At 45.8% G+C, this 23,706-nt stretch overlaps 2 long non-coding RNA genes across 2 annotated transcripts in view; one reads left to right on the top strand and one right to left on the bottom strand.

The window, feature by feature from the left end:
- Positions 1-23,706, top strand: part of LOC134987440 (uncharacterized) — a 49,789-nt gene that overhangs the window by 24,691 nt on the left and 1,392 nt on the right. The gene's annotated exons all lie outside the window — the stretch shown is intronic.
- On the bottom strand, positions 1,218-22,009 carry LOC134987429 (uncharacterized). The gene is made up of 2 exons (XR_010193092.1): positions 21,600-22,009; positions 1,218-1,640 (listed from the first exon to the last, which is right to left on the bottom strand). It is a non-coding gene; the product is annotated as an uncharacterized LOC134987429 (long non-coding RNA).

Raw genomic sequence — 23,706 nt, 5'->3', positions numbered from 1 at the left:
GCCATGGACATCGGCACTTGCTTCCAACCCATGATCGGACCTTGTCATTGTGTACATCTTACCTGCTTCTGTTACTGCCAGAAGTACCCAAATAAACCTGTTTGCTGTGCCGCCAATAAAACCTGTATATTGCACTATACTGTATGTCTCCTATGTGTTTTATATGGGTGTAAAAGCACTACTGACCCTTGACCCTTAACAAAACAGCAGGGCTTGGCATCTGGATCCTGGCGCTTGGGATGTCGGTGGCCAGAATACCGACAGCGGTATCCCAGCGTGCAGGATTCCGATGCCTATTAAGTACGTATGCTAACCCTAACCTCCTACCCCTCTAACCCTCTCTCCCCGCAGCCTAACATTAACCCCCCCCCCCCCCCTCGCAGCCTAACCTAACCTTCCCAGGTGGGGCATAAACCTAAACCCACTTCCCACAGCTTAACCCTAACCGTCCCACCCACGCAGCCTAACCCTATCCCTCTGTGGTGGTGCCTAACCATAGTCCTCCCTCCTCACAGACTAGCCCTAACCCCCCCCAGCAGCCTAACCATAACACCCCCCCCCCCCCCTCCCAACACTCCCTAGCCCCGAGGATGCCGACAGTTGGAATTCTGGCATCGACACTGTGATCAATGTCGGAATCTCTGCGTCGGTATTCTCAGCTCTGCTGGTATTCCGGGATCGGTATTTCCGACTGCCAGCATCACGAACACCGGTATGGTGACCGTATCTCAACAGCAGCTGCACATTGTATTGAGTTTATCCATGCTACATGTGAACTCTGCAAAATGGATAATTATCATACAGACGGAGCCCTTCTCATCTATCCATTTAATAGGATTAATTGAGCCAGTGCTGTCAGACTTAATCCCCTGCTGTAATATCCCCTGCTGTATTGTTCTCTCTGTATTGTATTGCAGCTGAGAACAATAGATTAAAGGCTTATGCTAATAAGCCTTGGTGCACCTAGGTGCAGCAGAGAAGGCTAGATGAGCGAGGCTCCATCTGTATTACACCTTTAAAAATAGAGGTGAGAACTAAGAGGCATTACTTTTATTAGCACGTTACAGTCATTGATGCCTCATGCCTTAAATTCTACATTTACAGTATCCTGTTTTCTCCTCCATAATAAAAAACACATGGATTTGGAAGTTTTAGTGCCATCAAAGATTTTAATGTATATAAATCCATATATAATAAGCAAAAGGAGATAAATTAAATGAAGGATAATTACTTTTTATGTGGTATGAATTTGACAAGAGGAAGTTAAAAAAATTTTTATATATATTTTCTTTTATTTTGCATTCTAGATCTTACTTTGTGCATTGTGTATCAGGCAATGGAATGAGAACATGTTTAATTAATCACTTTACCAGGTGCGCGCAGATCACAATATATATGAAATAGAAATGAGTCTGCGTCACACTGGAATCTTGCCATTAAGGATGATTTATTTACAGCACAAAAGAACACAATTTCCATGCCCCAAGGTAAAATGTCACAGCAATCCACCGAATGTATATACAGGTAACAACTACAAGAACCAATCAAAATAAAGTAGAAAATAATGAACACAAAAGGGTGCTTGGCCGCTCCCACTTCATTGCAGGTTAGTCAATCACAGGTGCTAGAATAACTGGGTTCTATGAAGAAAAAAAAAATGAAATACAAGAATTACTATAGATACAAAAATGAGACAGACACCGCACTGAGGAATACGGAGCTGAAGGTTTCAATTCTCTTAGAACTGCAACCCCACAGTTACATATCGTAAGGTGCTACAATAATGAGAAACACTGCACAGATTATTTTACGCACCATAATAACTACTACTACTACTACTACTAATAATAATAATAATAATAATAATAATAAGAGGAGATTTGGTTCATTAATTGATAAATGCATTTAAGCCTGTAGCCCCTGACAAGGGATCCACCTTACTGCAAGACCGTACTCTTGTGCTCAAAATGAAATACAGTATATGCACACAAAGTATTTAATAAAAGGGTTTGGGTCAGGGATGGACTGTACTGCAGTAACAACTGCATCTTTTGCTGCAACTGCTGCTGCCTTTGAAAAAGCTGCCAGGAGCAGTGAAACGCGTTAGTTAAACACAGACCTCAACTGGGGTCCACACTATAACTCAGCACCCTCCGGTCCAACCTCCTACAATTGGACGCCTTTCTTTATCTATACTGGTTCCTTGGATTGTACTACATTTCGTCACAGCCCTTGTGAGGACTCTGACTTTATTAACTAGTGCAAATTACCCTCCAGTGATTCGGTACTCACATCCTCGGAAAAATGATCAAACCGGGACTTTGCTTAAGGCGAACAAGGAGGTATTATAATAGGATCAGACGGTAACCTAAGTGTTGTTGCAATACCCCTATGTGAGGCCTATTTTATGTATGTCCTATGAAATTTATATAAACCCATCTTTTAAACCATTTTATTAAAATTGTTATTTTTTTAATATTGGAATTGTGTACAGTATATGATCATTCAGCAATAAGCGCTGCTACATTTATTGTATGTATGTGTAACTGCTACTGCATCTTTAACGCTGTGGCCTTCTGTCATCCCACTGAGACTCCTGCTGCCTGCGCCGCTAATCCGCCATTATACGTACAAACCCCATGATTGCACCTGCACTATGGAAGAGCAGAATCCCCTCCTGGACACGGTCACTGGTGTCATTGGCAGAGCCGGATTAAGGGGGGGGGCCCGGGGGGTATGTACCCCGGGCCCCCCTTCCTAAAAGGGCCCCCCGCCACAGATCGGAGCTCTATCAGTACAGGACAGCTGAGCGATGGCTCAGCTGTCCAATAGTGTGTAATGTAACAGCCTGCGGCTCAGTCACCGTCTGAGCACGCAGGCTGTAAGAGAGAATGTAGTGTAGGAAATGGCAGCAGGTACGGAGCGGTGTTTGGAGGAGAAGGAGAGGAACGAACACTCACTCTCCTGTCTCCTGTGCTACAGCAGCCTGCCAGTAAAAGTAAGGCTGGATGGCTGTATTATTATGCCTCACATCACGTTTGTGTCTATACATATGTGCATAAATGTTTGTTAGATATATATATATCTATATATATCTATCTGTATCTGTGTATATATCTGTGTGTGCATATACAGTATATGTAAAAATACTGTATATGCGTGTGTATATATGTATTTGTATTTATATGTGTATGTATGTATGTATGTATGTGTATATATATATATATATATATATATATCTATCTCAGCTGCCTGCCTTTTAATTAGGGGCCTCGCTCTCTGAAGTGCCCCGGGCCCCCCAGAGCCTTAATCCGGCTCTGGTCATTGGCACTAGATGTATTGCATTGGTCCTAATCCTAATAATGTTCTGCGGGTGCATATTGTCTTAAAGTGTTAAACAGTTATACGTAGTTTCTCTTTAATGCTTTATAATGCGTTTGTGCTCACCAACATTCAAGTGTTGTTAAGGCAGTAATGAGGTCTCAGAAAGTAGAGGGGTGGTGAAAGCTGGTAGGCTTTTAAAAGACTAAGGCCCCCATTTATCAAGCCTTGGAGAGTAATAAATAGCACGGTGATGAAGTACCAACCAATCAGCTCCTAACTGTCACGTGACACGGCTGTGTTTGAAAAATAACAGGAGCTGATAAATCTGGGCCTAAGACTTTGTTTTTTAATGGGAGTGGTTAGTCATTTCCCTTGATCCCAGTCTATCGATAGAGAGTCAGTGTAGGAGGAAGTTTGTTGTTTGGTCAGCTGCCAAGTAACAGTGGCAGTAAGGGTAGTAGAGGAGTGATTTCTGCATGGCTTGAATGGATATAAGACTATTGTGGTGGTGTGTAGGGTAAGGTCTGGACTGTAGACTGTATGGTCCAGCACTCAGTCAGGGATGGTAGTGAAATGAGGCTAGCGAGATCACATGTGGGAACTTGTGGAGTGTTGGGCAAAGGAGAGATGTGGTTCTTTAGATCATAGTTGGGGAAAGAGAGCAGTAGCAAGGGGCATATGGTGGGAAATCAGTCTGTTGTGCTGGAGACAGTGGCGTAACTCCTAGTGGGTTTGGAGACACTGGCCACTGGGCTCCAGCTGTCAAGGGGGCATCAAGAAAGAAAGACTGAGGGGGCTGCTGAAATAGGACAGATCTTTCTCCCCTCATTTCATAGTGATTTGCTACAGTCACTGCTGATATATAGATATGATATTGTTGGCACTACGATGCTCTCTGGTGGTCACTGATGGTCTCTATAATATGGCAGGCACTTCAACACTATGCATTTTATGGTGGTCACTGATGGTCTCTATTATATTGCAGTCACTGTGATGCTCTCTGCATTATATGGTTGTCACTGATGGTCTCTGAAATATTTGCCGTTCACTGTGATGCCCTCTGCTGGTTAGCCCTAAACCCCCCCCCCCCCCAGGGTTAGCCCAAGCCGACACCCCCAGAGGGTTAGGGTATAGTATGGGGGTAGGAATACTTACCACCTTCGATGTCGGCATCTTCAGTGTTGGGATGCCACGGTCAGTCATGTGACCAAGGGCATCCTGACTGCCACCATTTTAAAGAAAAATTTCTCACCCTACATACATATCAGCCTTTACAACATTGACAGCTGTATTCAAGCTAGCCATTCGTGACTACTAACCAAAAGGAGTGGGGGGCTCCAAGCCACAGATTTGCCATGAGTGACAGAAGGCCTAGCTTCACCCCTGACCTTGCTGGTAGTAAGGTTTGATGCAGGCACAATGTATGTGGGTCTGAAAGTGCGCATACTGAAATCATTCAAGCTATAGTGCACATAATGGGAAGAAATTTATTCTGAATCAGTCCCTTTGTGACTACCGTATAGCCTCAAAAAACCCTTAGTTTTGTCAAACTCAGTAAATATAGTCAGTTCTGTATTTCAGCACATTTATTTATTTTTTATAAAGGAACACAGTATGAGTTCTTAGGGACACGGTAATTGGTTCAGTACCAGCATGCAAATGAGATGGTGAGAGCAATAAACCGAGCTACAGTATCATGTTGTTCTGGAGTCAGAGTACTGATACAAGTTACATCTTCTTTGTTCATCTCCTGATACATGAGCTATTGTATTAAGGACAAATTCTGAAGGAAACATCTTTTGAGTATTGTTTAGCGCAGTTTCTATTCATTTTCAGTAACCTTTGTAACATTTGTATTTTGAAGCATTTAATCTCTATTTAAGAGATGTATAGGACCTTATTAATTTAACAGACCATCATTAAATTGCAGTATTCAACAGGCATTCTTAGACATTGTACTATGGGGTCATTCCGAGTTGATCGCTAGCTGCTGTTGTTCGCAGCGCAGCGATCAGGCTAAAAATCGGCATTTCTCCACATGCGTAGGCACCGCAATGCGCACGCGCGACGTACGGGTACAAAGGCTTTCGTGGTTTTGCACAGGTTCTAGCGGCCGCAAGAAGATTTACAGGAAAGGGGCGTTTCTGGGTGTCAACTGACCGTTTTCAGGAGGTGCTTAGAAAAACGCAGGTGTGTCAGGGGAAATGCAGGCGTGGCTGGGCGAACGCTGGGCGGGTGTGTGACGTCAAAAGTAGTGATGAGCGGATTCGGTTTTACTCGGTTTTACTCGGTTTTACTCGGTTCTCAAAACGGCATCTTATTGGCTCACGGATGTCACGTGTTTTGGATAGCCAATAAGATGCCGTTTTGAGAACCGAGTAAAACCGAGTAAAACCGAGTAAAACCGAACCTCGCTCATCACTAGTCAAAAGCCAACCCTCTAATGTTAAAATCAATGCACACGAAGAGTAACAACAGGGCTGGTCTTGTTTTGAACAAAATGTTTTTGCAGGCGCTCTGCTGCACAGGCGTTCGCACTTCTGCAAAGCAAAAATACACTCCCCGGTGGGCGGCGACAATGCGTTTGCGCGGCTGCTAAAAACTGCTAGCAAGCAATCAACTCGGAATGACCCCCTATAACACTGAGAACGCACGTGATATGTGGTCATATAGTCAACATTCACTTTCTAGACAGAATATATAATTATTATTATTTATTACCAGTTATTTATATAGCGCACACATATTCCGCAGCGCTTTACAGAGAATATTTAGCCATTCACATCAGTCCCTGCCCCAGTGGAGCTTATGGGGGGAAATTTACTAAGTAAGCAGTGATAAGAGCGGAGAAGTGAGCCAGTGGAGAAGTTGCCCCATCAACCAATCAGCAGCTCTGTATAATTTTATAGTATGCAAATTATAGATGTTACTTCAGTGCTGATTGGTTGCCAGTGGCACTGGCTCACTTCTCCGCTCTTATCACTGCTTAGTAAATACCCACCTATGGAGGTCATTCCGAGTCGTTCGCTCAGAAAATTTCTTCGCATCGCAGCGTTTTTCCGCTTAGTGCGCATGCGCAATGTCCGCACTGCGACTGCGCCAAGTAAATTTGCTATGAAGTTTGGATTTTTACTCACGGCTTTTTCTTCGCTCAGGCGATCGTAGTGTGATTGACAGGAAATGGGTGTTACTGGGCGGAAACAGGCCGTTTTATGGGCATGTGGGAAAAAACGCTACAGTTTCCGGAAAAAACGCGGGAGTGGCTGGAGAAACGGAGGAGTGTCTGGGCGAACGCTGGGTGTGTTTGTGACGTCAAACCAGGAACGATAAGCACTGAACTGATCGCAGATGCCGAGTAAGTCTGAAGCTACTCTGAAACTGCTACGAGATGTGTAATCGCAATATTGCGAATCTTTCGTTCGCAATTTTAAGAAGCTAAGATTCACTCCCAGTAGGCGGCGGCTTAGCGTGTGCAATACTGCTAAAATCGCCTTGCGAGCGAACAACTCGGAATGAGGGCCTATATTCCCTATCACATGTACATGCACACACATTCACGCTAGAGTTAATTTTGTTGGTAGCCAATTAACCTACCAGTATATTTTTGGATTGTGGGAGGAAACTGGAGTACCTGGAGGAAATCGACGCAAGCACGGGGAGAATATACAAACTCCACACAGGGCCATGGTGGGAATCGAACCCATGACCTCATTGCTGTGAGGCAGTAATGCTAACCATTACACCATCCATACTGCCCAAATGTCTACAGTTATGATGTTGGCATGTTTAAAATGTCGACATAATAAATGTGACACTTGGACAGAATATTGCATATGAAGTGTCAACATAGTGAAAAGGTCAACATTAGGGTTAGGGCTAGGTTTAGCTTTAGGGGTTAGGTTTAGGGCTAGGATTGGCGTTAGGATTAGGGTAATATTACAAAGGAACTACTACATTATTGTCACAAACACTGGGCAAAGGAGGACTGGAAAACAATAGCCTACTACTTGGCCCATCTAGTCTGCCCTAAACACACTTAAAAACTAGGGTTCATTTTTGTTTGAAGTCAGTTATGGTAGGAAACCAGAGTACCCAAAGGGGGCATTGCCATGACTGAGGGGAAAGTGTCGACCCTGAGTCCCATGCCCAGTGTCTGTCTTCTCTCATTTGAGTTGCTCAGGGCCTCGTCAAGCAATGCAGCTTCCTGGCTTACAGCTCGCACCCCGCCCATCCGCACAGATAGATGTGTACGTGCCGCCAGGACAGCCTCTCCCCCCCTCAACTTATGGGGGTATGGGACTCAGGGTCGACAGTGCCTAGGTCAACACCTATTGGTCAACAGTGGCTAGGTCGACACTAGAAATAGGTCGACACGGCCATTAGGTCGACATGAACAAGGTCAACATGAAAAAAGGTCGACATGAGTTTTTCATGTTTTTTTGGTGTCGTTTTTCTTCGTAAAGTGACCGGGAACCCCAATTAGTGCACCGTGTCCCCTCGCTTCGCTCGCCATGCTTCGGGCAGGGTGCCTTGCTCCGTTACCGCTGCACACGGCACGGGTTACCGTTCCCAATCGTAGTCCAAGTGGATCGTAAAGTATGAACAAGTTCAAATAAAGAAAAAAATATTTGAAAAACTCATGTCGACCTTTCGACCTAATGGTCGCATCAAACTATTTCTAATACCTAGTCACTGTGGACCAATTGGTGTCGACCCAGAGTCCGGATACGGTTGTGGAACATTACATAACATCCACCACCACAACGCACACTGGAGTAGACTGGAGCCAGCATCCATATGTCACACTTATAAAACATCGCTGATTTTAAGCTGAAGACTCTTTTATCACCTCTCTTGGCAAGCGAGGCAGTAACTCACCATAGGGCAGAGGAAACTAATAAGCTGCCATTCTGCGTCCATTATCTGCCTTCACATACTGTATAAGACATCTCCCTATTATCATGCATTTAATGCTCAGGAGGATTTTCAGTGGTTCACAGCTATCCTGTTATCTTTTAAATTATGAAAATGTTTCTATCAAACCGGAGACAGATGAAGCAGGAACTTTGAAGATGAAAGGAAGTCATGTTCAAAAACAAAATGGAAGCTACCACGTTTCTTGTGAAAGCTGTTAAACCGTCAGTTGTCTAATTTGCTGGGAAATCAATATTTGTTTGCAAGAATAAAAAATGGCTTAGTTATTTAAATAAAAACTTAGTAGCTTTGCTGTGGATCCTGCGGCGCTTTTCAGTCGCTCTGCTGATCGGTGAGTGATTGACAGGAAATGGGCGTTTCTGGGTGGTAACTGAGCGTTTTACGGGAGTGTGCTAAAAAACGCAGGCGTGTCTGGGAAAAACGTGGGAGTGTCTGGACAAACGGGGGAGTGGCTGGCCGAACGCAGGGCGTGATTGTGACGTCAAACCAGGAACTAAACGGACTGAGGTGATCGCAATCTGTGAGTAGGTCTAGAGCTACTCAGAAACTGCAAATAATTATTTAGTAGCAGTTCTGCTAATCTTTTTTTCGCTATTCTGCTAAGCTAAGATACACTCCCAGAGGGCGGTGGCTTAGCGTGTGCAATGCTGCTAAAAGCAGCTAGCGAGCGAACAACTCGGAATGAGGGCCATAATGTATATAAGGGGCTTTGGGGGTAATTCAGACTGGATTGCTGCAGCGGCAGTGATCGCAGTCTGAACCCCTTTGTGGTGTGTGCACGCACCCCGGTAGCCCAGTAAGATGCTGACAGCATCTCTGGGCTGCGATCACCTCTGCCTGATTGACAGGCACAGGTGGTTGCGGGCCGAAAGAGGGCGCGCCAACGCCGTAAGAACACCGTTGGCTGGGTGCGGTCCAGACAACGCAGGCGTGTCCGGTCTGTTGCGGGGGCGTGCCGCAGTGGCTGCATTGGAAGGGAGATACTAGCCAGGTGCAAAATCATCACTGCTATGCGATGCTTTCACACCTGTGCGGGAGGAAGGAGGGGGGGGGGAGCCAGACATGCGAGGTGGACTATCCCTGTGCTGGACATCCCCCAACATGTCTGAGTAACTGATCGCAGATGTGTAAAATTTAGCACATCTACGATCAGATCTGAGTTAGGCCCTTTACCAGGCATATTGTGTGTAAGGGAGCTCTCCCAGACATAATGTATATAAGGGGTCACTCACTCACTGCTACTCCATAGAGTTTCGTACAGGTACAAGTGACCTGTCTAAGGTGGCCATAAATTAGGGGCGCCAAATTGAGATTTTATCTTGCCCCTCCCAACTGAAAAATGTTCTGACGCCACTGGGGCCCAGTGCATTGCTGTGCCCAGGGGCCTACACTGCTGTTAAGACGGCCCTGCCTCACTCCTTCAGCTAAGGTGCTGTTATAAAGGACTGCAGGATGCGGGATACCTGTTGTGTTGTCAGGGCACATGTTAGAGAACCTCCACACAATGCTTAAATAGTTTATGATGATGGATGTCAGCTACAGAAAGAAGATGCACCCTTTACATTTGATCAAAGTGCAGATATACTGGCATAGAGCAGCTCATTATTTTCATTTCAAGATAAAACAATAAGACAAAGTAATAGAAGTGTTGGACGGGTTTTTTTTTACTGGCAGAAAAAGCAATAAAAAAATATTTGTCTTGAAATGTCAAAAGTGTGAGATTACTATCTGAGGAAAAGAACGCAGAAAGGAAAGTGCAGTCTGTGGGCCTAATTCAGACCTGATCGCAGCAGCAAATTTGTTAGCTAATGGACAAAACCATGTGCACTGCAAGGAGGGGGGCAAATATAACATGTGCAGAGAGAGTTAGATTTGGGTGTTGTGTGTTCAATCTGAAATCTAAATTGCTGTGTAGAAATAAAGCAGCCAGTATTTACCCTGCACAGAAACAATATAATCCACCCAACTCTAACTCTCTCTGCAAATGTTATATGTCCCCCCCATGTAGTGCACATGGTTTTGCCCATTAGCTAACAAATTTGCTGCTGCGATCAGGTCTGTAGTAGGCCCTAGGTCTGAAGTATTGATTCATAAGGCATGTCTTTCAGTCTTTGCTTGTACCCCACTGTCCAGATGCGTTTTAAGAGAGGAGGGAACCCGTCTGTAGACTCGCCTAGGCCCCCTCCTCTCTCTCTCTCTTGCCGGCAGCCGCTGGTAGACTCTAGCACTGTGCTAGAGTCTACAATGCATGCTCAGGTTTCCGTATTGGCAATTTTCCTGGCAACTCTCCCTACTACGCATGCACAAAACGCCAAGAATTGGCCCCCGAGCCATTTTCATTGTGCTTTTGCAGGGCTGCAACAGCAGGCGCCGGACTCCCAGTAGGTGAGCATTGAAAAAATGGGTGCAGCATGCGGGGGGGGGGGGGCGCCCGTATGCACCGTACACACTGCACCCATTATGGATAGGCCGGTGGAACAGATGTTATATGTGTGCATGTGTGTATGGTGTATTGCATATATTAGTTATTTTTTTATTCTAGTATCTTTTCTGATGCTTGACTATATATTATCATGACACTGTGCGTTCTAGTCTTGATCAATAGCGCAAGACAGAAACATGCTATTGAATGATACAGTGGTGTACTGAGTCCTGCAAGTGTTGAGAGTGTCTGTAGTGGATGTGACAGCCGGTGCCAAGGAGAGCCAGGCACCCCCAGCAGGTGGCCCGCCAGCAAGCACTCCGAGGGCGAAGAGTGGGGTCTTCTGTCTCATGGGAGTTCCCTTCTCCCTACACCAGGAGACGGGACTAAGGCACAGTTACTCCCATGTAGCCTTACACAATGAGGAAGCCATCCAGGCAAAGGTGAGCTGGGGATGCTTGCTGTCTACTACCTGTCTCTCTACCAGCACTTCTGACTGTCCCTTCTGCTCACTTGCTGAGTCTCTGCTGCTTTCTTGCTGCTCTCAATCTACTTCTCTCTTGCTGTCTCTCTCTGCTGCTCTCTTGCTGTCTGTCTCTGAATCTCTCTGCTTCTCTCTTGCCGTCTGTCTCTCTCTGCTGCTCTCTTGCTGTCTGTCTCGGGATCTCTCAGCTTCTCTCTTGCCGTCTGTCTCTCTCTGCTGCTCTCTTGCTGTCTGTCTCTGGTTCTCTCTTGCTGCTCTCACTCTGCTTCTTTCTTGCTGTCGGTCTCTAATTGCTGCTCTCTTGCTATCTGTCTCTGCTGCTCTATTGCTGTCTGTATCTGTAATTATTTGGGTGTGTATTATTAGATCTACACTAAAAAGGTCTACAGTCAACAGGTCGACCACAAATGGCCAACATGCATCAAGGCGACAGGGTCAAAAGGTCGACATAGAATAGGTAGACAGTAAAAACGTTGACTGGGGAAAAAGTCGACACAAAAAAGGTAGACACTATTTTTTTTTTTGGGGGGGGTATTTTGTCACTTTTATGCCACAGACAATCCCCTTTAGTGTACCATTTCTCCTCGCATTCATCGCTTCATTCGCCATACTTCTGGCAAGGTGCCTCCCTCTGCTACCACTGCGAGTGGCACAGACAGAGCCACAGACAGTTCTGGTGGGCCCTGGCACAAGGAGGGGGACGTAGCCAAATGGAGGGGGCATGACCAGACCCCCTCCATAAAAAAACAATGATCTGTTCCATGCGGTCGCGAAGCGGGGGCGCCGGTGTCCAGAGAGACAGGGTGCAATCGCTCGCTCCTACACCCATGCAGGGAGCAAGAGAGACAGAGAGCGAGGGAGAGGACAGGCTGCAGCTGCCTCTCTCCAAAGCTTAGCACACAGCACTGAGGAGCGTGTGCTGGGCTGGGGAGAGCGTCTGCTGCAGTGGCATTCAGTTCTCCCTCTCCCTACTGGCTCTCTGCATCAGGGAAGGGGGAGGGGGGGAAGCCGACCCCGGGCCCTCCAACAGGCCCAGGCCCGGGTAAAGTGTACCCACCCCCAGTGGCATCACATGGTGGGTGCGGGGGGTGCGGCCCGCACCCGGATGTCATCCGCCGAGGGGTGACACCAAAGTGCCTGCTCCTGCTCAGTGACAGGAGCCAGGTGCTGCACTGTAACATTATGTGCAGCAACCCGGCTCTTGTCACCATGTAGGAGCTGGCACTGCAGGCATGCTAGTCTCTGGGGGCAGGCCACAATTCCCGAACCCCCGGAGTGACAAAATGCGGGTCGGGAAATTTAGCCACACCCCTCCCATGAAGCCACGCCCCTCCCATGGGGCGGCTCGCAAAGCCACGTTCCTTCAGTGAGGCCACGCCCCCTACCGCACCGGGTACATAAGAGGTGAGTGACGCCTCTGCTCGCCCCTACCCTTATCTAGGCGCCACTCGACACAGGTTACTATTCCCAATCGTAATCCACGTGGATGGTATAGTATGAAAAAGTTGGAAAAAATGAAAACATAAAAAAAAACCTGTGTCGACTATATGTGTGTCGACTATGGTCATGTCGACCTTTTGAGCTGTCTACTTTTTACATGTGGACCTTTTAACCCTGTCGACCGAATGCATGTCGACCATTAGTGGTCAACCTATTGACTATAGACCTTTTTAGAGTAGATCTATAGACCGAACAGCAATTATTTCTGCCATACCCACACATATTAGACCCGGTACTTTGACATTTCAGAAGACAGAATTAGCATGCTTTCTTCTCCTCACACATGGATCAGCAAAGAATAACTTATTAGGGGCCACTTCTTTTAAGTGAGTGTAATTAATGATGTCATTCCATCTGATGTGATGATGTCATTCAGCTATGAGAGTCACCAATTATAAGGAGGGACTTTTAGCTAAGTCCTCCCTCATTTTACGCTCCTGCCAGAGTCTCTCTCATACTTAGCAGGGAAGGGGACGTGTCACCCCCACCCAGAAGTCTGCCAAAAATGACAGCAGAATCCCCATAAGACACCTGTATCCTGACACCGGAATCCCGACCGCTTACAATGCCGGCAGCCGGCACACAGCGGCTATTCCCACTCGTGGGTGTCCATGACACCCATAGAGTGGGTATAGACCCGGTGGCGAGCTCGGCGAACCTGTAAGGGGCTCCGTTTGCACTCCGTTTTCCTGTTTTTTTTTTTTAAGTGACAAACATTTACATGGCAAAATCAACCTGGTTTTGCTGGTGAGGAGGGGGCCTGCAACGGGGTCTGCACGCCAGTCCCCTCCTTTTTTAAAACGACTGGACCTAATGTACTAACAGTGAAGAACCCTTTCCGAATGCGATGGAGGAAAGGGTTCTTCACTGTTAGGGCAATTAGGATGTGGACTTCCCTGCCAGGGAAGGTGGTAATGGCGGACTCTGTAAATGGATTTTAAAAAGGAATGGATACATTTCTGAATGAAAATTACATCCAAGGTTATAATATTTAAAATATCAAAATGGTTAATCCGGAGGTTGTATGAGTTATAGTAGTTAACTAGTCATAAAACATAAAACTCAGCGGGTATGTAGATTCATCGCAACTTAATATAGGTTGAACACAATGGGCAAATTGCCTCTTTTCAACCTCAATTACTATGTTACTATGTACTGTAAGTGCACTATAAATATAATAAAAGTATTATGTTACAGGTACTATTACAACATAGCAACAGTAATGCAAATAAAAATAATATTTCAGTGTTTTTTAACCATGTGATTTGAAGATCTATGGATGTATTCTTTCAGTTCTTTCACTTGTAAAGGTCACAAATAAATAATTCAACTGGAACATCTTTTAAGCCATGAAAAGTAAATTATGATATTCTCCTGGCCTTGGTGAATTGGCCTGAATTTGTTAATACTATGAGCTTAGCTGATCTTTGTTTTTCAGATTTTCATTGGCTCTGAGAAAATGTGGCTATAAAAAGACAGAGGATGCTCGGTGAAATTGGCTGTCAGTGATACACTGAACTGCTGAGAAATGTTTCAGCCTTGTTTAGTGTATGAGTGACAGCCTGGGGACACACAAATGTAGACAGTTAGGTACAAAGCTGTCTGAAAAGGCCGTAACGCATTCACGAATACATCTGTCTTTCATTGTGGAGCTTGTGACTTTTACCTTTTCAAAACCAGAGTGGCCACATACTGTATGCAGTAATAAAGTACCATTATACATACACCAGACTGGTATTAACTATCCTGTGTTCTTCAGCAGCGACCTCAAAGGAGACGTAAACACTCAATGGTCTGTGAAGAGGCATACATTGAATACATTGGGCAAGTTAAAAAACAGAAAGGGCTAGATGGAGGTTTCTTTACAGACCTCTCCAAAATAATCATAGATTTAGCTGCTAAATGTTAATATGTTTTGTGCACACCTGATTTTTACATGCACGGTGTAATCGCTTGTGTCACACAGAGCCGGCCATAGGTATAGGCAAATTAGGCAATTGCCTAGGGCATTTGATATGCCTAGGGGCATCAGCAGCTTCTGCTGATTAAAATGATATGCAGCATGCCTATATTCTGTGTGTAGCATTTCATATGCAGATACAGCCACAGTCTCACACAGTATATAGGCATGCTACATATAATTTTAATCAGCAGAAGCTGCTTGTGCATCCTAGCCACATAGCAATGCAAATAATACCCCTTTTACACTCGCACTCCCGGGTCACTCCCGGGATGCATTCCCGGGACTGACCCCTTTCACACTGCACTAAGACCTGGGATCGACCCGGGACAGCCCCATTTACACTGATCCCGGGATATCCCTGCAAATGCATAAGTATGTCATTAGAAATGGCCTTGGGCTCAGAAAAGATGACATCATCTTTTCTGAGCTCAAGAAAGCTCCAATCCGAGTCCTTTTAACAGTCCCGGGATAGTGAATCCCGGGACGGACCCTTTCACACTACACAGCTTCCCGGGACGGTCTTGGGACCAACCCTGGACGAGACCTGGGTTGAAATCCCGGGATGCTCGTCCCGGGAAATTGACCCTGTACCCTTTCACACTGACAAAAATCCCGGGATGATGCGCGTTCACGTGCAAAATCCCGGGATTTTCATTCGAGTGTAAAAGTGGTAAGCTGCATTTTCATAAAAAAAGGTGCCCGACGTTAGCATTGAGGCAAGATTTATGAGGACACATCTGTAGCCAAGTAAAGGCAGAGGTCACAGTGTTAGTGGCAGTGTAAGGGCTGTGTGCATGTGAGTGGGTTGGTTGTGCAGTAGTGTAAGGAGCATTATGTGTGTCATGTAAAAATGCATTAATAATATGCAACATATGTGTAAGGGCACTATGTGTGTCATTATGTGTATAAGGGCATTAATAATGTGTGGCATATGTGTAACAGGGTACTACTGTATGTGTGTCATTATGTGTATAGGGACACTAATAATGTGCAGCAAATGTGTAGGGGGCACTATGTGTGTCATTATGTGTATAAGGGCATTCATAATGTGCGGCATATGTGTAAGGGACATTATGTGTAAAAGGGCATTAATAAAGGTTGTCATAATGTGTAATGCACATTATGTTTATAAGGACCTTAATAATGTGTTTCATATATGTAAGGGGCATTACTCTGTGGCATTATGTGTATAAGGTGCTCTACTATGTGGTGTTGCGTATAGAAAGGGCACTACTGTGTCATCTAATGTGAATAAAGAGCAATAGGGTGTGGTGTAATGTGAATAAGGAGCAATTCAGTGTGATGAAATGTGAATAAGGGTCTCTAATGTGAGGAGTAACGTTTATAAGGTAAAGTGATACTACTGTGGGATGTATAATGAATTATGGATACTATTGCATGATCAAATGTGAATAAAGTACAGTACTGTGTGGCGTAATTGGAATTGGGGGTACTATTGTGGCCATGCCCATTTGCCAGCAAAAACACACCCCTTTTTGGGCTGAGCACCAAATGTGCGAACTGTTCCTATGTAAAATATAGGGGGTACAAACACCAAAATAAGGACTGCTATGGGTGAGGGGTGATGGTGCTGGGAAAGAGGTGCAAGGTCAGAGGCAGAACCAGCGGTGGTACTAGGGGGCACCAGCCAAAATCTTGCCTAGGGCATCATATTGGTTAAGGCCGGCTCTGGTGTCACATGACTATGGATTGTTCCATTATGGACTGAATGATAGTCGCATAAACATATTTCCCTCCTGTATGGGAGAGTCGCCAAGTCAGGTTAAAGGTGCATTTCTAATTTTAGCAATCTTCCCATCTTTTGCCCCCCTATAAGCACCAAAGATACCTTCCCCACTTTGCTCAATTTCTGGTTTCCTTCTTTGGGGGTAATTCAGATCTGATCGCTGCTGTGCATTTCTGCACCGCAATGCGCACGCGCGCCAGACAACAGCAATAGGCAATGGAGGCCAGCGACGGGATGGTGCGAAAAGCCGATCGCACGGGAGTTCAGAAGATGATTGATAGGAAGAGGCCATATGTGGGTGGCAACTGAGCGTTTACAGGGAGTGTGCGGAAAAATGCAGACGTTACCAAGCGTTTTCAGGGAGGGTGTCTGACATCAATTCCGGCCCCGAACTGCCTGTTCTCATCGCACTGGAAGAGTAAGTCTTGAGCTGCGCACAGACTGCACACACACACTGGGTTTTATATACTGTGGGATGTAATAGAGTCCGAGATCACTGGAGATGCGCAATGTCGGACGATCTTGGACGTTTATTTAAAGGGGTAAACACTTTCCAGACAAACCATGCCTTGTAAGCGATTACCCTTTTAAAAAATATCAAAGATTCACCAGCATCGCGCACCTCCGACGACCATGGACTCCGTTCCATCCCACAGTTCGATTCCTGCTGTCTATTTGCTACCCAGAGAAGTACAGGTCTCAGCCAGCTGACAGTAATTTCTAGAGCAAATCAAGTTACATATACCTGCCTGTCCTGAAGCTTACCGGTTCTAATCCAGCCAGAGTGATATCTTGTTCCAGTCTATCTCCATTGCACGTTCCCAGAGCCGGCCCTAACCAATATGATGCCCTAGGCAAGATTTTGTCTGGTGCCCCCTAGCACCATCGCTGGTTCCGCCTCTGACCTTGCACCTCTTTCCCAGCACCATCACCCCTCACCCATAGCAGTCCTTATTTTTGGGGTTTGTACCCCCTATATTTTAAATAGGAACAGTTCGCACATTTGGCACACAGCCCAAAAAGGAGTGTGTTTTTGCTGGCAAGGGGCATGGCCGCACAATAGTAACCCCAATTCCAATTACGCCACACAGTACTACAACTTTATTCACATTTTATCATACAATAGTGTCCATAATTTATATTACATTCCACAGTAGTATCACTTTACCTTATAAATGTTACTCCTCACAGTAGAGCCCCTTATTCACATTACATCACACTGAATTGCTCCTTATTCACATTACACCACACCCTATCACTCTTTATTCACATTAGACGACACAGTAGTGCCCTTTCTATACGCAACGCCTCATAGTAGAGCACCTTATACACATAATGCCACACATTAGTAATGCATTTATACACACAAATTCCACACAGTAATACCCCTTACACATATGAGATACATTATTAATGTCCTTATAAACATAATGCGCCTTACACATTATGACAACCTTTATTAATGCCCTTTTACACACAATGTCCCTTACACATATGCCGCATGTTAATAATGCCCTTATACACATAATGACATGCATAGTGCCCCCTACACATTTGCTGCACATTATTAGTGCCCCTTTACACAGAATGACACACATACAGTTGTACCCTGTTACACATATGCCGCACATTATTAATGCCCGTATACACATAATGACACAGTGCCCCATACACATATGTTGCACATTATTAATGCATTTTTACATGACACACATAATGCTCCTTACACATATTCCGAACACTACTGCACAACCAACCCACTCACATGCATACATCACTCATACTGCCACTAACACTGTGACCTCTGCCTCTGCTTGGAAGCAGATGTGTCCTCATAAATCTTGCCTCAATGCTAACGTTGGGCACCTTTTTTGTTATGAAAATGCATCTTATTTGCATTGGTATGTGGCTAGGATGCACAAGCAGCTTCTGCTGATTAAACTGATATGCAGCATGCCTATATAATGTGTGAGACTGTGGCTGTATCTGCATATGAAATGCTACACACAGAATATAGGCATGCCGCATATCATTTTAATCAGCAGAAGCTGCTGATGCCCCTAGGCATATCAAATGCCCTAGGCAATTGCCCAGTTTGCCTATGCCTATGGCCGGCTCTGCACGTTCCAGTCTGGTCCAAGTCCAGGTCCAGTCAGACACTGGTAGCAACCTAGTGGCTAGTCCATTGCATAGAGTTACGTTAGTGATTGCCCAGGGGTGCCTGATCCTGTGTCACTGGCTATTCCTGATGGATCCACATACTACCTCTCACAGTGCTCCCACTGTTCATTGCAAATGGGACAGAGCACCAGATTTATCCAGAATTACCCCAACAGTGCCACAGTCACCGAGCTCGGCTTGGTGCTGCGGCACACATACAGTGCACAAACATATTTTTACACAAACTCACCACAGCAGTTGCCGGGCATTAACCCTTTGGTGGCAGCCATTTTGGACATGTGCAGGAGTACTGTGAAATACAGACACATCCATGCTCGGGTTTAATTTTCTGTCATTTAGGATGCCCTACCTATGATACACTAGTGTAATATCCCACTCAGGTAAGTTCTAGAGATAGGTGTTGGAAGGTAAGTATGCTTTTATAAGTTACAGGTAAGTATTCAGTCACTATAGAGGTACCTCGTCTCTTCTTGACTCTACAGGTCTCCTTAAGACTCCACTCTTCCCAAAGTGGCAAGGAAGGCTTCAACAATAAGAACTTCTTTGAAGATTTTGCCACACAGTGTATTTATTTACTGATGTCCTCTACTAAGGACTCCGCAACATAAAGAACTCACAATAGCAATATGTCATTGAACAGAATTACATTACAACGATGCAGTAAAATCTGCACACCTAAAAACAATAAACAAGTTTTATTGGTCTGCAACTCTGTGGCACCGCGTGTTCCTTTACCTGGTTCCGCTAGAGTGTTTAGGCTGAAAGGGTTGGTGGTACAAGGCCTGTTAGATTAATACCATACTATAGCCTCAACCGCATTTGTCATGCAATGCTCACTTTGGGCACCTCAACATTGACTTAGCTATATAACAATACACCAAATTTACGATACAATAACAATATCACAGTCTATCGGGGTACACCTTCTACCACGTTGGTGCACATGTGAAGAATCCCTTTAGGACGTAAAGAAAGCCTGGCTATGTCTTTATTAAATGAGTCTCGTTTCCCTCTGAAACAGTTCCCTGTTACAAGTGTCCTGAGAGTTAACAACACTTCCTCAGTCTCTCTTTCCTTGTATAACTCCACAGGGATTGTAGGGATTAATGTGTTCCAGCTATAATATCGTGTAGCTGTAGCAATATAACAGTTTATAATCCTGCACTATCTCTGCCGGTTTGCTGAGAGGGAAAGTGAACACTTATGTAGTGATCTCCTGACTAACAGCGGTAAGTATAAATATTAGTGGTTTATTAAAAGTTCCGTGACTGTTAGTAGTAACATCATATTCCTGACTGACTCTTTAGGTAATTAAGCAGCTGGAAGTAGCTGAAGATAAAGGACAGATACAAATCACCTCTGTTAGATCAGGCTGCTAAGGAAAGAATTGGAGGTCTGTAGATGCTATACACAGCGGTGCAAGTGGGCGGGTACGGCGTACCCTTAAGAATTTAGCCGTAAGTACGCTGTACCCACCGCCGCCGGGCCGCCGCTCCTCCCTCCGCTGCTGCTCACCGCGCTGCTGCTGTGAGGGAGGAGAGTGCAGCGTGCGCCTCTCCTGCCCCCTCAGTGTCTACCTACAATTCGGCGCCGGCCCATGAGCCAATCAGAGCTCGCAAACCGGCAGCCAAGGCTCCTGATTGTCTGCCGGACCGTGAGCTTTGATTGGCTCATGGATCGGCGCCTAATTGAAGGTAGACACCCACACTGCCGCCGGAGACTGAGGGGCAGGAGAGGCGCACACTGCGCTCTCCTCCCTTCACACACAGGACAGCAGCAGTGCGGTAAGCAGCAGGGGAAGAGGAGGCACTGTGAGGACATGTGTACCTGGCACTGGGGGCATATCTGGCACTACGGAGACATGTGTATCTGGCACTGGGGGCATATCTGGCACTGGGAGCATATCTGGCACTGTGGGGGCATTTCTGTATCTGGCACTGGGGGACATGTGTATCTGGCACTGGGGGCATTTCTGTATCTGGCACTGGGGAATTTATGTATCTGGCACTGGGGGCATATGTGGCACTGGGGGCATATCTGGCACTGTGGGGGCATTTGTGTATCTGGCACTGGGGGACAATGTATATCTGGCACTCTGGAGGCATTTGTGTATCTGGCATTGTGGAGCAATGTATATCTGGCACAGTGAGGCAACGTGTATCTGGTACTGTGAGGCAATGTATATCTGGCACTCTGGGGGCATTTGTGTATCTGGCACAGTGAGGCAATGTGTATCTGGCACTGGGGGCATATCTGGCACTGTGGGAGCATTTCTGTATCTGGCACTGGGGGGCAATGTATATCTGACACAGAGGGAGCATTTGTGTATCTGGCACTATGAGGCAATGTATATCTGGCACTCTGGGGGCATTTGTGTATCTGGCACTATGAGGCAATGTATATCTGGCACTGTGGGGAAATGTGTATCTGGCACTGTGAGGCAATGTATATCTGGCACTCTGGGGGCATTTGTGTATCTGGCACTGTGAGGCAATGTGTATCTGGCACTGTGAGGCAGGGTAATTCTGGCACTCTGGGGGCATTTGTGTATCTGGCATTGTGAGGCAATGTAAATCTGCCACTCTGGGGGCATTTGTGTATCTGGCACAGTGAGGCAATGTGTATCTCACACTGTGGGGCAATGTGTGTCTGGCACTGTGGGGCAATGTGTATCTGGCACTGTGAAGCAATGTATATCTGGCATTTGTGTATCTGGCACAGTGAGGCAATGTGTATCTCACACTGTGGGGCAATGTGTATCTGGCACTGTGGGGCAATGTGTATCTGGCACAGTGTGGCAATGTGTATCTTGCACTGTGGGGCAATTTATGTCTGGCACTGTGGAGCAACGTGTATCTGGCACTATTGGGGTCATATGTGTATCTACCCCCCATGTGTGTATCACGCCCCCATTTTCATTAGCCATGCCCCATGCGTCATTTGACCACACACATTTTTGGCGCACACAGTACTTGTAAGACATTTTTTCTACTTGCACCACTGGCTATATATCTGATATAGGCTGTGATCTTTGGATTGCTACCTCTGCAGTCTGCCTGTCTTACTGTCTCTTTGCTGTGGTTGTGAACTGGAGACACTGTTTCACCTCCTTACAGCCTAGTTATTGGCAGGGACTCCTGTCTGTAATAATAATAAGCTGGCTTGGATAGCAAAGATGGTGCCACCTTTTCTCCCGCCTGATGTTACTCATCTCCCTAGGAGGGTCTACGCTGAACACCGCTCTGCTTCCTTCGGTCATCGCTGTATGCTGGGTGACAGGATGACTTGTCCACAGCCAGGGGAAGCACCGTTGGAACTAGCCTGATGCTGTCTGCTGTTCACAGGCACCGGGGAACGAGAGCACACGCACTAGCTGATCTGCACCTTTGGTAGGCTAGCTGCCAGCCCTCAGTCCAAACATGGCTGCCCAACTGCCAACCTAACGGCTCTCTCTCTGCTGACTCACTGTTCTGGAGCCGCATGCATACTGTGAACTCAGAGTGCAGGTGGGAGTCCCTGTTTACCACGCGCTGAATGCATGGCTGCTGTCCCACTGTCACCAATGTCATAAGCAGCTGCAGCAAACACCCCACTGTCACCAATGAATGAGGGGCATAACATACAGGGCACTCTATGCAGTTATATATATATATCATTACGTAAATATTTTATTACAATAAATCAGGTACATATATACAGTGTGGACATAAATCAGACACTCCTCAGTAAATATACTGGGGGAGGGGGTCCTTTTGGTGGGGCACCACACTAGCTAGGGTTGAAGAATGGAACTTGAAGAACATCTGCAACCTTCAGCTTTTTTACATTGTTCTCGCCTATATCCTCATTCCATTGATGCTGAAAAGGACCGTACTGTTTGGGAAGTGGCAACAATGATCCTATTCCTACTCGATGGTTACCTGGACCCTGAACTTACATTTTTCATACATGTGTACTGAATCATCTACTGGACCTGTTGCTCCAAATGATGTCATTCTGAGAGCAGATTTATATTTTCTAATGTCTGAGCAAAACACTTTTGATTTATTGTGTGTTCCAACAACCAGAGACTTAAGTGGCTCAGGCAGCGGCTGGCTGGGCAGAGGGGCAGGGTGCCATCTGCACCCCGGCCCAGTGCAATTTAGGTGTTCCAGGGCCACATGACTGCAGATTCCCTGAGAAAAAAATGGTCCTCTTGCTTGAGTCTGCCCCCAGGCTGAAAGTTGCCAGCCAGCCCCTGGGTTCAGGTGGGTTCAAGACTGGTGGGAGCTTCACCTTGCCCCCACAGCAACACATACCAGGTGCTATTCTGTCCCATGCCTTAGCACTGTAGTACATGCATTGCCTGGACATGTTCCCAGTATTTACCTGAGGGCGCATTTCATACTGTATGTCTGCATCATACTGAAATTCAGCATGTTTAAAGTCTTGCCATGGCTTTAGTATGAGAACTGCAGTTCTTGCAGAATTAGCAGATTGTTGAATTTGTGTTGCTGCTGAAGACACCATTGCTCTCGAGGCTGCAATTTATACAGCATTGACTGACTGGTGGGTTTGTCTTGCAGCTGGGGATTCCATGGCCCTGGATGTAGCAGTTTGTGCAGCCTTGATTGACTGATGCGTTTTTCTTGCAGTTGCTGACTTCATGTCTCTTGAGGTTGCATGTCTAGCAGCATCAGCTGACTGATGTGGTTGCCTTGCACGTGGGGACACCATAGTCCTGGATGCTGCATGTCTAGAAACATTAGCAGATTGGTGCGCTAGCTTTGCATTGATTGATTCTCTCTCTCAATTGTCTACTTGTCTCTCTTATTGCGCTGCCAAGCATACTTGTACTTCTTCTGTAGTCTTCTCACGTCTTACCACTCTTTTACATCTAGGAGCTGAGGGACTGCGAACTACACTGGATAATTTTTTTGGTGGCATGACTTTCCAGAAACTTAGTCTGTGGTTGTGCTTTAACAGTGAATGGTCCTGAAAAGGATCACACTTTTGAGGACTGAGATGTAAATAGTTTGAATGTGGTATATTAAAGAGAGAAAGCTTTGAGACGGAACACAGGAGTCATTCACACCTGGATAACAATGCAAATTAGGAGTAAATGACAGTGCAGGCAGGCGTATTCTCTGACTGTTTGGAATGGAGTATAT

Source organism: Pseudophryne corroboree, chromosome 2, assembly GCF_028390025.1.
Source record: "Pseudophryne corroboree isolate aPseCor3 chromosome 2, aPseCor3.hap2, whole genome shotgun sequence".
In the NCBI taxonomy this organism is placed as follows: Eukaryota; Metazoa; Chordata; class Amphibia; order Anura; family Myobatrachidae; genus Pseudophryne; species Pseudophryne corroboree.
This window is presented reverse-complemented; position numbering and strand designations above follow the sequence as displayed.